Source organism: Chelonoidis abingdonii, chromosome 1 (assembly GCF_003597395.2).
Source record: "Chelonoidis abingdonii isolate Lonesome George chromosome 1, CheloAbing_2.0, whole genome shotgun sequence".
Taxonomy (NCBI): Eukaryota; Metazoa; Chordata; order Testudines; family Testudinidae; genus Chelonoidis; species Chelonoidis abingdonii.
Window position 1 is genome coordinate 643,010 of NC_133769.1, and position 16,438 is coordinate 659,447.

Here is a 16,438-nt window from a genome sequence, read left to right on the forward strand (position 1 = left end):
CAAATACCTAAAATTCCTTTCCACACTCCCCATAATTCACCACCAGATGTCAGGGTAGAGCTCGTCCTGATTCTGCTCACATTAATTTATGATCATTTTAAGTCAATTGTTGAATTTTGCAGAATTGAATGTTGGGGTCTGACTCTGTTACCAGATGTGCCAGCAACCTCCCCCGCTCCCACGGTGAAGGCAGCTGTGGGCGATTGGCCACCCCGCTCCCTTCCCAGCTAGCATCAGAGTGGGGGAGGGTTTTCCTTTGGTGCACCTGCGCTGTCAGAGACTGATCCTTTCCCTCCATCCCACAGGTCAATGCCGGGAAGTAGGCCCCCCACCCCGGCAACGTTTACTTTCAGAACGAAGGCTACAGAGACCTGGGAGACACAACGCCAGAGAGCGCCGGAGGCTGGGTGGCCCAGGCCACGCCAACGGGGAAGAGCGAGCTGGCTAAGACCAGCAAGGAGAGCCCCCTGGCCAATTCTGTGGGGAAGGCCGACGGCTTGATGGGAGTACGGAGCGGGGCAGGGTTAGCATCCACGGAGAAGGGAGACAGCGCTGCGGCCGCGCTCCCCAACGGGCAGACGCTCGAGCCGTCGGGCTGTAAAGGCGCCTGCCAGGAAGACCAGGCACTACCCAGGAAGTGCAGCGCCAGCATGGAGCCTGGCACCGAGGAGGGCACCACAGGGTCCCAGCCGGCAGGGGAGAAGGAGGAAGAGCCCCCGCCACACGACTCTCAGCCGAGGAGCCAGGAAAAGCCAACAGAGGCTGGGGCGGGAAGCGGGGAGACGGAGGTGGGGACGAGCAAACCTTTACAAGACAGGCCACAAGCTGCTGCAAGCCAGGGGGATGTGGGCTGGAGTGAACAGGAGCCGATGCCCACCGGCCAACCCCTGCCTAACTGCACTGCCAGCGAAGGGGGCTCTCCGACTGAGGGGGCCCAGGAGACTAGCCACAGCGCCTCTCCCTCCAGTGCCAGCCACGCCGACGCCAGCCACACAGACGCCAGCCTCGAGCCTCCGGCCCCGAGCGGGCAGCACGAGCCCCCGCCCAAGCTGCCGATGCTGAAGGAGGTAAGTGAGGAGACGCTGGAGGAGGATGGCCCCAATGCTGGAGCGCCCACATACCAAGACCCCCTGGCACCCTTGCCCATCAGCGACGTCCGGATGCCGGTCACGTTGATGCAGCTCCTGGAGGATTCCATAGAGTGTTAACCCATCCGAGAGGGGCGAGCGCCTCGGCCGCGTGGAGCCGAGCCCAACACAGAGACTGTGGCTGGCGACCAGAGCCAGCCCTCCTGGAATGCCTGGAGAAGGGTGGGGCACCTCCCTGCCCGTTCCACAGCGCTAGAGTAAACTCCAGTGTCCCACATGGTACCGAGCCCCGGTGCGGAACAGGTTGGAGCGTCCTGTGTCTTTCCCCAGAGTCCCTGGCTGCAGCGCACCTGGCGTGGTTACAAAGGAGCCTTTGGCCTTTCCGGGTTGTAAAGAGACGTTTTTTAACACAGGGCTGTGCGGGTGGATTGTGCGAGGTCGCGATTCGCCGGGGGCTGCCAGCTCTCCAGGATGGTCCTGGAGTCTCCAGGAATTAAAGAGCAGTCTGTTGTGTGATGAAACCTCCAGGAATACAGCCAGCCAAAACTGGCAACCCTAGATTTGCTGGGTCCATGTCTGAAGCGCAAGCACGCCCAGAATCTGCCTGGGAGCTGAGATGCTGTTTGTGATGATGAAACACCAGGCTCCTTCTGCCAACGAGCTGGGCCCCTCCCTGGTCCGTGTGTGTGGAGCACCTAGCACAGAGCCCAGATACCCAGAATCCCCCAAACCCATCCCACCGCTGCCACCAGAGTCAGCAACACTCCCGCTGTTCAACTGAGCGGGCTCGGGCACGAATCCAGCCGTTCTCCCCCCCAGAGGAAGCCCCTGCTTTGCTCCCGTAGCGTCAGAACTTCGACTCCTTTGGCAGCAAATGGCTGAAATCGAAAGAGACAGACGGGGAGCTCAGCGCCCGCTGACAGGGTGCATGCTGGTGAGGTGCCCGGGGCCAGAACTGCTGTGAACTCCTGCCATTACCCTGTATCACTGTAAATACACCCTGGTGAAGGCTGCTTCTCTCCCATCTTTGCTTACTCAGCTACGGTCACATCTCCTCTTATAGTGGCACCGATTGGTTTAGGCTGGCTGCAAAGGACTGGCTTTCCCCTGCCCTCCCAAGGCACAAAGGGGCCCAGGTAACACTGGCGAGGGGGACACGAACCAAACCAAACCAAGAATGGTGGCTCGGAAGCAGATCAGCAGATGGTGAGGGGGAGCTGAGCTGGGGGTGTCCCAACCCCAAACAATTTAAGATCTAAGCTACCCCACTGGCGGGCCATGGCGCCCCAGCCCCACTCGGAGCCCCCCATCCCCTAGCTGGAGCCTCAGCAGGCCCACGTCTCTGGTGTGTATAAAACGCAGCCTCTGCCTCTGGTTTATTAAGATTTTGAAATTAAACCTGTTTTAAAAAAAAACACAATTGGCTTTTTTTTCTCGTGTGGCGCAATTAACATCACACAGCACCAGCAGGAGCCCAGTGTTCTGCTCCTGTCTCTGCCAGGGACTCAGCGAGTGACCTTGGGCACGTCCCGTCGCCCTGCTGTGCCTCAGTTTCCCCAGGTGTTACAAAGCAGGGATAAAAACGCTAACCTGCCTTTCGAAGGTGCTGCTGCGAAAGGCACCCAGACAAGAGTTTGGTTTATTATTAGAGCATTAGCATTAGCCCAGGAAGGCTTTGAAGACCGTTCCTGGCTGGACAAAGCATCTTCACCAGTGAGCAGTGAGTTGCGGTTACTACCTTGTGGGTAATTAAGGTGATGGGCTGTGGAGAGTCACCCCACGGGAGACCTAGGGCTTGTATGTACAGAGACCGGGCAGCCCTACAGGAATCCAGCTGCCAGATGAGTGCCCACGAACAGGTCCCAGGTCTCAGAGTGTTTGCCCAGCCACTGGTCTGACATCCTCTCAGCGAGCAATCCCACAGCACCAGAGCAGTGTGCCAGCAAACACCTTCCTGGGCGCCAGTGGCTGGATAAGGCAGGTCCCCGGCACTGCCAAGGGCATTCAGCCAGAGTACAACAGGTGTGTGCCTCTCCACCATGGTCACAGGGGCTCTCTGCCTCAGTTTCCCTGGCTGCTCAAGGGGATTGGCTCCTCATCTGCTCTGGAAACTCCAATGCTACTGGGGCAAATGAAGGCCAGAGCAATAGGAGCCCAAACCTTCACCCCCATGGATGTGTGGGTAGGGGTGGTAGTGAGCAGGGGCGGGGCTTCAGATGCATGTGAGTTGGGGGAGGGGATACTCGGGGGGGCTTCTGGAGAGAGCGGGGGATGGGCAGGATGGGGACTTGGAGTTATGATGGTGCCTGTGCCCATGGAGGGCTCACCACAGGCCCGGGGGAGGGTCCCCTTTTGAGGAGGAGGTGGGCCAGCACCTCGACACCTGCACCAGCTTTGCTGGCCCGGCAAAGGCTCCCCTGGAATGATAAGACACCCTCAGCTATGCCATGGGTGTCCTGCCTTCACCCCGTCTCCGGCATTAGCAGCCCTGCTCACATGCCAGGTCCTAGATCTGCCCTCGTCTGGGGGTGAGCCCCACGGCTCTGTGATGCGAGATGGAAGCCCCCAGGCTCCAGCCCTCCGTGTCTCCCCAGGGCTCAGAGCTCAACCCCTGGCAGAGCGGTTGCCCCTTTGGGAGTGACGTAGCCAGCAGGGATTGGCACGACAAACGGACACAGGTGTATCTTGTTAATCAAGTCCCGGCTCTGAGGGCAGAGTATGATTTTCTTTGATCTGGAAACATTCGTTTTCAATATTTCCACTTGCTCCTCCTCGAGTCTCCGTTGTTCGTTAGATAAACATCCTTGTTTTCACTCTGTGTCCCCAAACCCACGCGCTGTGTGTCCAGCGGAGCGGGGAGCTGAGCTGGAACTGGGAAGCTGTGAATTCTGGGAGCGTCTGGTGGAGCCGAGGCTCGGGAGTGTCATGTCCTGACTGAGTAGGAGCTTCTGGGAAGAATCCCAGTGAGGTCACAAATCGCTTCAAATTACAGCCTCCCAGACCGCTGGTCTCTTGCTTCAGCTCGCAGATCACAGCATGTGGCTTCTGGACCCTTTGGGGACTGAACTCCAGCCAAGTCTGCGCTAGCACTTATGTCGGCAAAACTTTTGTCACTCAGGAGCGTAAAAAAAACCAACAGCCTGAGCGACATACATTTTGCCAACATTAACGCTCGTGTGCACAGCGCTGTGTCGGTGGCAGATGCTCCCTGGCGACATAGCTACCGCCACTCCTTGAGCTGGTTTTCTGATGTCGCCAGGAGAGCTCTCTCCCCTTGGCACAATGCAGCTACGCGAGTGCTCTGACGATGTTGTAAGCATAGACGTGGCCTCAGTCGCTACTAAACCCCCTGAACCTGCACTGGATAATGTGACGGTGCTGCCCGTGGGAGCCAGCTGTGGTCACTCAATTAGGGTGAACTGCAAACAAAACGGGGCGGACACACCCTAAAAGCTGGTAGTTATTCCAATATTTTGATTTACCAACCAGCACAGAACAGCTTCTCTAGTACCTCACTGGTTACTTAGAAGTTCGAACACCGCAGTTCCCTTCAAGTGCCCAGCCTCAAGCCTCCATCCAGACACACCTGTCAGATATGATGATGATTCCTGAGACTCTTATCTCATCATATAAAAGAAAAGGTTCTTCCAACCCCAAAGGATCAGCCACACACCCAGGTCCAATTATAACTTAGATCTTACCCAAAATACATGGCACAGCCAATTCTTATTAATTCAGCTAAAATTTATTAAAAAAGAAAAGAGAGAGAGTGTTGGTTAAAAGAGCAATATACAGACAGACTTGAATTCAATTCTTGAGGTTCAGATACATGGCAGAGGTGAGCTTGTAGTTGCCAAAAGTCCTTTCAGAAATAGTTCATAGTCCAATGTCCATATTCAGGGTGACTCCAGTCAATGACTGGGGATCTCAATCCTTGTGGCTTAAGGTTTCCCCCTCTTGCAACCCAAAGCAGATCTGAGATGAAGCAGGATCATGTCCCAGGCTTCTTATACATTTCAAACAGCCTTTCGGCCTGAGAAAACAATAGGCTTAACTCTCCTTCCAAACATCCTGGCAATTAGCACAGGTAATTTATCCATCAAACAGTTCAGATACAGGTTACCACAACCTTCCCAGAGACACAGAGACAATAATACCATTTCACTGAAGTATGATCATAATTGTTAATATTCCTTTTTTGATCTTTGAATTAAAACTATAGCAATAGACAAGACTTGTTTGCTGACATCACGAGACCTGAGCAAGCGTCTGCCCTTGAGATCTCTAACAATGCAGACTTGCATTTCAAAGCTCTGTTCATTGACATATCTTTCTAACCAGTCCTTAAGGTTCACCCTGGGTCAGGTCAGTCTGTGAGTTAATTACCTCTTTCTGGCTCTGTCGTCTTTCAAGGAGATATTAGATCAGACTCATAACATCACAGCAGCCTCTGATGTTTTCATGTGTAGCCTGCTTGATCCCCAGAGCTACCAGTGAGTGTGGGGGTGATACAGGGGGAGCAGCTCAAACATCCAAGGGGGCTGGCCAGGGGCAGGACATTAGCCCTCCAGGGCAGGGGTGGGTGTGGCAGTGACATCACAAGGGCCTTTTGCAGCACCTGAGCTGATTGATCAAAGGAGGCTGGGAGGTTGCGACCCCACAGAGTCCATGACAATGGCCAGGCAGGACAGGCTGCAGGGCAGGGATGATCTCAGAGACCCTCGGGGCTTTGCTGCAGCCAGTCTCCTTCCCGGGGTCTCCCCTTGAGGACTGAGGGAGGATTCAGATTCAGGCACGTGAGCGTGAGGACGGGGAAGCCTCTTTGGAGTTTCCCCCTGTCCCACTACTGATTTAGCTAGAAAACAGACATCCCTGCTGAGACGGTCAGAGCCTCCGAGCGGTTTGGAACCTGAGCCATCTGGTGCCTGCCAAATTCTAGGCATGGAAAACACTAGGTTAAGGTGGGAGAATTTTTTTCCCACTTAGGCCTTTGTCCCTTAGAGTCACTAGGGACATTGGGGTTTGTGTATCTTGGTTTCCCTTTTCCCTGCTTCCCGCCCTCCACTGGCGAGGAGGGGGCTGCTCTCCAGCCCTTGCTGTGGGAGGCCCTCACAAAGCAATGGGACAGGAAGAGTGCTCTGACAGTGAACCCCATGGGCGATTCGGGCCAGCCTTTGGGCCGTATGGTGAGAAGCCTCAGCCTCACGCCCCGCAAAGTCTCACCGCTGGCTGGCTGAGCTGGAGGGCGAGTGACAGGGAGAAGACTCAAGACTTTGATCTCTTTAAAGACTCAGCAAATAAGCCACAACCAACCATCTCCTCTAAAGCATTTGCTGAATCATTACTATGAAGACGGTTGGTCCCAGGTTTCAGTGTGGGCACAAGCTTTTGTGGGCTAGAAACCACTTCCTCAGATGCATGGAGTGGAAAATACAGGGGCAGGTATAAATACATGAAAAGATGGGAGTCGCCTTACCAAATGTGAGGTCAGGCTAATGAGACAATTCAATTAACAGTAGGATACCAAGGGAGGAAAAATTACTTTTGTCGTGGGAATGAGAGTGGCCCATTGCCATCAGTTGACAAGAAGGTCTGTAGCTCATTGAGACCACTTTATTCTGATCATTCAGTGTATGAAATTCAAGACTAAGGGTTAGTTTGAAAGTCAGGACTCCTGGGTCCTATTCCAAACTCTGCCCCTGACTGGCTGTGTGATGGAAAACAAATCCCTGCACCTTTCTCAGCATTAGTTTTTCCCCTCTGTCAATTAGAGTAACAATCCTCTCAGACCTTTGGGGAGGTGTGACAATCCATTTGAGTGTCACTCGTAGCTGGATATCAAGGTTTCTTTCCTCACTTTGAACTTTAGAGTGCAAATGTGGGGACCTGCACGAAAACTTCTAAGCTTAATTACTAGCTTAGATCTGGTACACTGCCACCAGCCAGAAATTCAGTGTCTGGCACACTCCCTGTCCCCCCCCGCCCCCCCACACTTCCCTCCATGGTGCCTTGAAGCTTCATTTTGAACGTTTCTTTGGTCTTAACAGGATAACCATCCATCTTCCCCACCAATCTCGAGTTCGCCCTCTTTTTTTTAACAAGAAATCATCCCATTCTTTAAGAACTTTTTTAAAGAAGAAAAGTAAAATTATCTCTGAACGGTGAAATGCTTTACAGGTATCAATTCAATACAAGGCCGCCCCGCTTAGATTCCAATATTACAGCAACCAGAGGTAAAATCTTCCGCAAAAAAACTTTTCAAGTTTGAGAAACAAACTGAATCTGCCTTGCACGTACTTACATGTGAACTGAAAACTGATTCAGAAAATTTTGGGAGCTGATTATCCCTCTCTCTCAGTCCTAGGGACAACCCCAAACAAAAGCAACAATACTCTTCCCAAGATTTGAGTTTTGGTCCCCCTTGGTCTTCTGTCTAGGTGTCAGCCAGTTTCTGAGTTCTTAACCTTTCAGGCTAAAGAACATAAACCCGTAACTATCCAGTTGTAGACACCGTATAATAATGTGGTGTTTATCATGTGTGATGCATGGCAGATTGTGATCGTATGCAGTAGAATCCATTTAGACCAACCCCATTTATTGGTTTATATAACAACACCAGGCTTTCAGAAGCAGCTGATTTTCTCCTGTGGCCGGTAGATGGTTCTGGCAGCTTGCCTTTCATTCTCGTGTATCCACACTTTGATTATTTGATTCAGCCCCTGTCCAATTGGATGTGATAAATGGGGTTATGCGCTTATCAATAGCGGAATTTCATTTCTTTGTATTTATGTTTATATTTAATCATTAAGCAGCAGCCTACTCCAACAATAACGTACCTCGTGTGACGGGGTGACGGCGCCCCGCACTGCACGGGAAGGTTACGCCACAGCCCTCGCTTATTGGCAAATTCTAGATTTGTTTGTATGTTGTTTCTATCTTGTGATTCATTGGACTTGGTAGTGGAAGAATTTTGTGGATCCAACATGGAGCATTGAGGTACATGATGGAAGGGCCATGAGTCTTCGTGCCGTTTTACGGTCGGGCGGGCGATGTAACATCCAAATTGCTCGGGGAAAGCACCGAAAACAGTTAAACAGGCGGTGTGGCGGTTTTCTGCTTATGTGCTGGTTCCGCTGGTGGGATTACCAGTATCGCTGGGATTCAAGGTCAAGCTAATTGTTTGAGCGCTCTGTTTTTCAAAAGTGCTCTACAGCACATGGCCACCAGTTAGTGGAACTTTAGGCTCACTGGGGTCTGAGGGAGGATTAGTGGTGCAGATTTGGCACCTTTTTGTCCTGGGGTTTTCAAGAGACAATAATCCCTCTTCTCTGGCCCATGCTATTCAGGAGGGCCAAGGAGATGATCAGGAGAGACCCTCTTAGCTCTACAAACGAAGAATGTCTGCAGGGGAGTTAAATGTCTGTAGTGTTTTTGGCTTCCACTGTTCCCTGCCAAGAATAGAGGGGAATATGAGTGTTTATTTCTCTCCCCTTCCCCCCCTCGATTCTCACACACCCTGGCTGTTAGGAACCAGGACACAGGCAGTCTGGCCTACTGGTCAGAGCAGGAGTCAGGTCTAGTGGGCAGAGCAGGCATTCAGGCCAGGGAACAGAAGCGGGGGTCAGAACCAGAGCCAGCCAGTTCGAGAGCCAGTATCAGAACAGGAATCAAAGCTGAGGATCAGAGCCGAGGTCAGATACCAAATGCCAGAGCCAAGGGTCAAGTCGGAATTCAAGTCAGAAGTCGGAGCTGGGGGTTGGAGCCAGGATTGGTAGCTCAGGGCCAGGAGTGAGCAGGAACTGGAGAAGGGGCCAGGACCAGGCTGGGAGCAGGAGCCAGGTGGGAGCTAGGGCCGAGGCAGGAGCCAGGAGCGGAGCAGGGATCAGGAACAGGATTAGATGTGGGTTGCCGGACGCAGGCAGGAGCAGGGTCTGCAGAGCAGGGAGTTTGCATAGTTGCCCGGACATCCCACCCAGCTCACTTCCTGGCTTACATAGCAGGTGCGAGCCAATCAGGTGGCCACAGACCTTGGGTGCTCTGATAGGACTTCCCATTGCAACTGACCCCCCAGGACTAGCGAGATGCTGCTTCCCTTGGCTCCCTGGGTGGTGACGAGGGAGCATCAGAGACCCAGGCCCCACCGCTCCAGGTCCTAGATCCTTACACCAGTGTGTTCTTGGTGCCCCCACCCCACAACTCCACCTCTGCGCTGGCACCCACCCCCGGCCCTGCTGCACGATCTCTCTGGGCGTTCGCGCAGTCTGGTGGGGCTCATCATAAGGCTGAGCTGGCAGGAGCAGGGCACGCGGCCGTCACCATCACCCCGACTCCACCACCTGGGGTGGGCGATCAGAGCTGACCCTGCCCACACCCGACAGTTTCGGGTGGTTTTTAGACCTGACCTGAACCCAGCACTTGTAGCCGGGTCCTGCTGAGTTTGGCTCAGGTTGCATGGCTCTGCTCTCTGGCAGGATTCACTCCCTGGAGGGGGATGAGCAGACTGACTAGTTGAACAGAGATCGCGGGCCTGGTCTCCCAAATCAGCCATCTCACCTTGAGGCCAGATCTGAGGAGTAGTGTTGGGTGGCCGTCTGGAGTGGGCGTCCCATGGCAGCTCTGCACGTATCTACAATGGGGTTCTGGGTGGGGGAGGGGAGCAGCAGCATTAAATGGTGGGTTTCAGTCTGGGCAGAAGGTAACGGAGGCAGCCCAAGATCCTGCACTCAGTCCCATGGGGTTTAATGTATTTATGAACGAGCTGGAAAGGGGGGTGAGGAGTGAGGTAGCCAAATTTCCGGCTGACTGTTGGAATTATAAATAATATTTGAAACGATTAATATGAGAAACCCCCAAACCCTGATCTAACCAGAAATTCCTTTATTAAATCCAATGGCCAAATGGGACTTACAGAATTGCTCTAATCATGCCTGGAAAGCCTAACTAACAAATAAGCCCCTTCGTTTTCAGTTTAAACTGATTTTTAGTGAAAATTGCCCAGGTTTCACAAAAAGCATTATTCCATTTTTTCTGATTTTCACCCTACTTTTGTAACATTCAAATATATAAAAAATAACTTGTATTAGGAAAACCCAATACATTCCATGAGATATCTATATTACGAGAATACATGAGGCTGTGTGTGTGCAAAGCTACCTGGGAAGGAAGGCGATGTATTAATCTAGAAGATACACACAAGAAACAGACAGGCACATACGCAAGCTATAGAGAGCGTGACCATCTGAACAAACTGATTAATCTCACGCCCACCAGGTAAACATTTCAACCTGTTAGCAGATAACAGTTTACAGATTTGACATACCCTAATATGGGAAGAAAACGGAAATCTGTATCAGAATATGGTTCAGAACACAACGAAGTATTTGAAAGTTTTCAAAAAACAAAAACAGGAGAAAAGGATGAAGTTGAGTGTATGTGCTGCAAAAGAATGAAGTTGAGTGTATGGGGCCCAATTATTCAGTGTAAATCGTTATAGGCTAATAGTTCCGAGTCTACAACAGTAACTGTTCATTCACATGAAAAGCTTTGTTTGAGGATTAGAGGTGCATTGTGTTCTTAAACTCGGAGAGGGCATTCTCTTTTGAGTTCTGTTTGAGTTCTGCAGCAAAGCACACTGACGAACGGAATTCAAAGCATTAATCTACTGAATACTTTCCCCCCGTCTTTTCATCCACCAAAATAAACCCCGATATTTCCCCAGAAAAATTATTTATAGGGTTTTTTTGCACTATCACCTGTTTTTGTTGTTGTGATAATAAACACTGGTAAATTCCCAGGTAAATTAAATTAAATAAAAACAGAAAATGAAGGGCCCTATTAATAAGCAATTAATTACAGCCAAACGGTAACAAAATGTTGATAAGCATTTGATCAAGATGCTTACAAATGGGCTAAACCCAGGGGTGCTTAGATCTGTATTGGTCGGCCCTGTCAAGGACTCACAGATCGTGCCCACTCTTGGCCCCGTGCGGTCCGTGGGGGGTGCCTCTTTCAGTGAGACAGCCCTTCTCGGGGGTTCACTCTCTCCCGGGGTCAGGCCCCTCCATCTCCTGGATCCGCACCTCTCTGAGCCTTAGCACGTCTGTCTCTTGCCGTGGGCCCCCTCAGGGAGTCCACGTGCTCTGTTCCCACCAGGCCTCAGCACCCCCGAAGGGGTTGATGCAACCCTGTTCTCTAGACCGGAGCGACTCTCAGCCAGCGTAACACAGGAGGATTATTGAGAGTTGAACACAGCACAGGAAACTGTCAAGGCCTCAGGCCTGGCCTCCTTCAGCTCAGCATATCCCAGCCCCCTGCATCCAGGTGGGCTCTGCCTGCTCCCTCTCTCCAGCCCAGAGCCCCCTGCTTCCCAGCTGGGCCTCCGATATCCCCGGCCCCAAACCCCCTCTGTCCATTGGCTTCCCTCCAGGTAAACAGGCTCATAAACAGGCTGGCCTGGATCTCCACTCCTCTCAGCCCTCCTCTGGCCCCTCTGGCTGGAACCAGCTGGTCAGGTCACCGGGGTCCTCTCTCCGCAGCCCATTGTCCTCCCACTGCCCAGAACCAGCTGTGACTCCTGAGCCGAGTCTCTGGGTCACCAGGTCACCAGTCGCTAGGGTCTCCATCCCCCAGGCCATCAGCCGGGGCCCCGAGTTCCCTCTCCAGTCCTCTGTAACAACAAACTCCCTCTGTCCTCATCTCGTTAAACCAGTAACACCCGGGGACACTGAGACCCACCCCCTGTGCACGCAAACGACTGGAAAACCCCAAGAAAACTCCCCACTTCATCACAGGCCCCAACATGATCAGGGATTAGCAATGAACCTTTTAAGAGTTTACCTTTAACAAACAAGTGATGTCATTGCTTATGTACTGACTTCAGCTGAAAAACAGATTGGAGACCATTCACCCTGATTTCCAGCCTTAATGATAACGAAATTAAAGATAGGCCTGGTCTACGCTACGCTGTTAATAACCGATTTTAATAGCGTTAAATCGATTTAACGCTGCACCCGTCCACACTACACTGCTCTTTATATCGATTTAAAGGGCTCTTTAAATCGATTTCTGTACTCCTACAAACGAGAGAGGAGTAATGCTAAAATCGATATTACTATATCGGATTAGTGTAGTGTGGACACAAATCAATTATTGGCCTCATTATTTTACAGTTAGCTACCCACAGGGCACCGCTCCAGAAATTGACGCTAGCCTCGGACCATGGACGCACACCACCGAATTAATGTGCCTAGTGTGGACGCGCACAATCGACTTTATAATATCTGTTTTATAAAATGGGTTTAAGCTAATTCGAATTTATCCTGTAGTGTAGATGTAGCCTAAGATTCACAGCCTCCTTTCTCCCCAAGGCCTTTCCTCCTTCTCTCTTCCCCTCCTTCCTCCTGACCAGCTGCTTTTTTGTTGCACCTGGGTTCATACTGGAGATAACCAGGGCTCAATTTGTGCCAGGGCTAAGCCCCAGCACCTCCGGGCCTGGCAGTTCAGAGCCCCGGCCAGCACCTCTGGGCCTGGGCGTTCAGAGCCCCAGCTGGCACCTCTGGGCTTGCTGGATCAGTTACGAATTTAAAAAAATTGCTTGAGCCCTGACACCTCTCTCATTACAAATTAAGCACTGGAGATAACTCTGGTAGGTGGGTGGGAAGGTCCATGTTGGCTCCTTTTAAGAGAGATTCTTTTTGTCATGTTGAAAACCATCTGCCGTCACCGTTATCGGTCAGAGGCCTTTTTAGAAACCTCCCCTCATTTCATTAGTTATTCTTTGAACCAGACGTCCTCCCTCTTCGTTCCTTCTGGTCTTATAACTCTTCATTTTCAAGGCCTTCCTTCTGCTTGCTAGGCAGGGGCTTTCCTTACAGCACACACATATTTCCTTAACCAAAAGGAAATTCTTTTAATCTTCAATCTGATGCGTAACCTACATTGTCAAATAATTAGTTAGCTTAGCCAGGGCCAGAGAGGACCTGTGAGGAACTTCAGAGAGACCTAACCAAGCCAGGAAAATGGGCAACATGACGGCAGATGAAACTCAGCGTTGAAGAACACAAAGCATTGCACATTGGAGGGAAAAGATTGAATTACCTGTACACCTTACAGGGCTCTAAATTAACGGTATCCATTAAGGACGGGACCATGGCATCATTGCAGACTGAGCAGTGGGCAGCTGTGGTCGGAAAAGCAAAGGAGATGCTGGACTGCGCACGAATGCACAGGCGCAGGAACTAGGGGTGCGGCAGGTGCAGCTATACCCCGGGGTTTCACTGTGAAAAGTTTGCGGGTGCTGTTAGGAGGAAGCTGGCATTGTTCTGTGAATCTGGGAGCTGTGCTGCTCCCGTGTGGTTTGAGCGGGAATTGTACTTCCTGACATTCCTTTTGGGCACGCACATGGTTAAAGTTTTAGCTGGCTTTCAGCCCCCCCCTATAAAAAGTGTTCCAGGGCCACTGACAGAATGGGATGGAGAATAATACCAAAAGCAAACGCAAGGCCTTATCTGCTCCGCCTCCCCGGGTGCCGTCTGCAGTGCTAGTCGGCCCATCTCAGACAGGACATTGCGGAACTGGCGGTTCTGAGAAGGGCAGTGAGTGACCAAGGGCCTGGAAACACACTCCTGGGAGCGGAGATGAAAGGACTGGGCATGTGATGACATTCGAAAGGAGGTGAAATAAGAGCGGGCGGACAGACGTATAGAATACAATGAATGACAGAAGTAGATGAGGAAGCTTTTGTGCATCTCGCAAACTTGTCTTCCTAGCATCTTCGTCAGGCGAGTCTGTCCCACTGTCTCACAAAGCACAGGACTAACTAAGAGGATAGTTTGTACCGGGCATAAGGATAAATGGCCACCAACGCTCTGCCCCAGGGAGTGCGCTATGACTGTCTGAGTTGTGGCACTGGAGAGAATCACGCGCGCTGTCGGCTTTGTATCTGGATGGTGATGCAACTGTGGGGGGACTGACAGATGCACGGGAGCCCCATCCCGCTTTCACGCCTCCACATGTACTGCTTGCCAGAGTTATTCCTGCAGTTGTGGGGTCGGCCGCCAGCATCCAAAGCGGGAACGCGCCCCTGTTAGTGTTCAATAAAATTGCCGTTTTCAGGAGAGTTTTCCTCCATCCCTGCCGTAGGACGGAAGGACGGCCGGGTCACTGAGCCAGCTGCTGCCTGCTGCAGGGCAACCCGTCATGGAGCCCCTTCAGAAACGTGTCACCAGCGAGTTTAGTTCACACGTGTTGCTCTTACAGCTGGCGTGCACATCCCAGGCCTCCTCAGGCAATCGGTTTGCATTTCAGTCGGTGCACGTGGCACACAAATCGCTTCGCTGGGGTCGTTCCGAGCAAGGACGTGAAACGTGGCCAAAAGCCTGACTTTCCAGGAGTCCTGGTAAATAGTAAGAGGTGCAGCTAGTAGAAAAGATGATTGTAGGATGGAAGTGTGATAGCTTGCAGCTGTGCCAAGCATGTAGTGCAACGTGACCAGCCTCTGATCTAGACGGGGGCTGTCTACAAAAATTCGTAGACCAAATCGATTACCTTGTGATATAGACAATTTCTACTGATTAACAACATCGATGTGTAATAACTGACTGTGTGGTGTACCCTGGTACCCTCCTCTCGCTTGACTGACCAGCTCAAGGGAGTTTGATGTACACAGGGCCGGCTTAGGATTTTTTGGCCCCCAAAGCAAAAAAAATTTTGTCTGGCTCCAGCGCAGGAAGGAGGAGAGAGGGGATAGCGAGGGTTGTGGGAGAAGAGGGGCAGGGAAGGGGGGGTGCGAGAGGACAGGGCTGGGGGGTACAGGGGAGAGGCGGGGAGAGGAAGAGTAGCAAGGGAAGGGTGCGGCGAAGGAGCGATGGGGGAGGTACAAGTGAAGAGGCTGCGAGTGGGATGGGGGCGTGCCAGGGTGGAGGGCAGCGCTGACAGCTGCTTACTGTCACAGACTCCCGGGCGAATGCTCTTGGAACTGCTCCCCACAAAGCCAGGCAGGACTTTGGGAGCCTCCTCTCCCTCGGAGCAGATGTCTGCAGGGCACAGAAGCCACACGGCTTCATCTCCTGGTCTCCTTGGAGCATTCAGCATCCTCTGCCATGGGTGCTTCCCCCAGCGAGTTCGCCCCCAGCGGGTTCTGGGGCAGCCAAGGGGTCCTGCACCCCACACTTCTGCAATCAGACCTGACTCCAAGCCAGCCAAGTAACACAGAGTTTATTCGATGACAGAACCAGAGTAAAACCAGAGCTGAGGTAGGAGAATGAGGACTCCCTCAGGCGGGCCATCTGGGGGTCAGGAGCCCAGACCCCACAATCGCACTTCACTCCTCATCCCCAGCCAGCCCAGACTGACCACCCCCCCAGCCCTTCCTCTCTGCTGCAGACCTTTCCGGGGCAAAGGAGGTCACCTGACCTCTTTGTCTCCAAACCTTCAGCTGGTACCTTTGCAGGGGAGGGACCAGCCATCAGCCAGGGACAGAGCGTGCCAGCATTTGTGCACTGGCCCTTTGCTCTGCAGCAACCACACACCCTTATCCGCACCCCTAGATACTTAATGAACTGCAGAGGGGAACTGAGGCACCAACCCCCCCAACAAATTTCAGAAAAACATTAAGAACATTTCCAGTTTCGCCAGCACTATACCCAGCCCAGGCAGCAGAGTGGAGGACGAGCACTGAACCCAGGTGCCGAGCTGCGGGGGTCCCTTCGGAGGCAAGTTATTCCCAGTTGCCCGCTGGAGCCTGGCTCTGCCTTCCCACCCTGGCGCTGTGGGGGCCCAGGGCAGCAGCGTGGGAATGTGAGGCAGGGAGGTCACCAAGTCGGTGGACTGGGTCCAGCCGGGGCAGGAGCGGCAGCTCCCTGGAGCTCAGGCTCCCAGCACCACCCATCAGCATCGAGCCGGGATCCATGTCCCCTACCAGATGCCTGGCGCCCTGCACAGCCTAACCGGCGGGGAAACTCTATGTGCGCCCTGGGGAGAATCGGAAGCAGAGCATGGTGGCAGCAGGACCCCTCCTCCTCCCTGCATCCAGGCTCCCACTTCCCTCCCTCCCCGGCTTTCCTGCACACTTCCGGAGCCTCGTGCTCACAATCAGGCTCTGCTCCAGCGGGGAGGGGTGGTGCATAAACTAGATAGGGTAAGGTAGGGTTAAGTTTCTTTACCTGGAAGGGTTAACCAACACTGACCAGAAGGACCAATCAGAGAACTGGACTTGTTTAAAAGTCAGGGCGGGAATTTGGTACTCGGGTCTTTTTTTGTTTTCTCGCTGTGAGTTAACAAGGTTTTCCTCCTAACTCCTTCTTATTTCACAATTATACCAAAGTCTGTGAGTAAAAGGAACCCCAAACTTC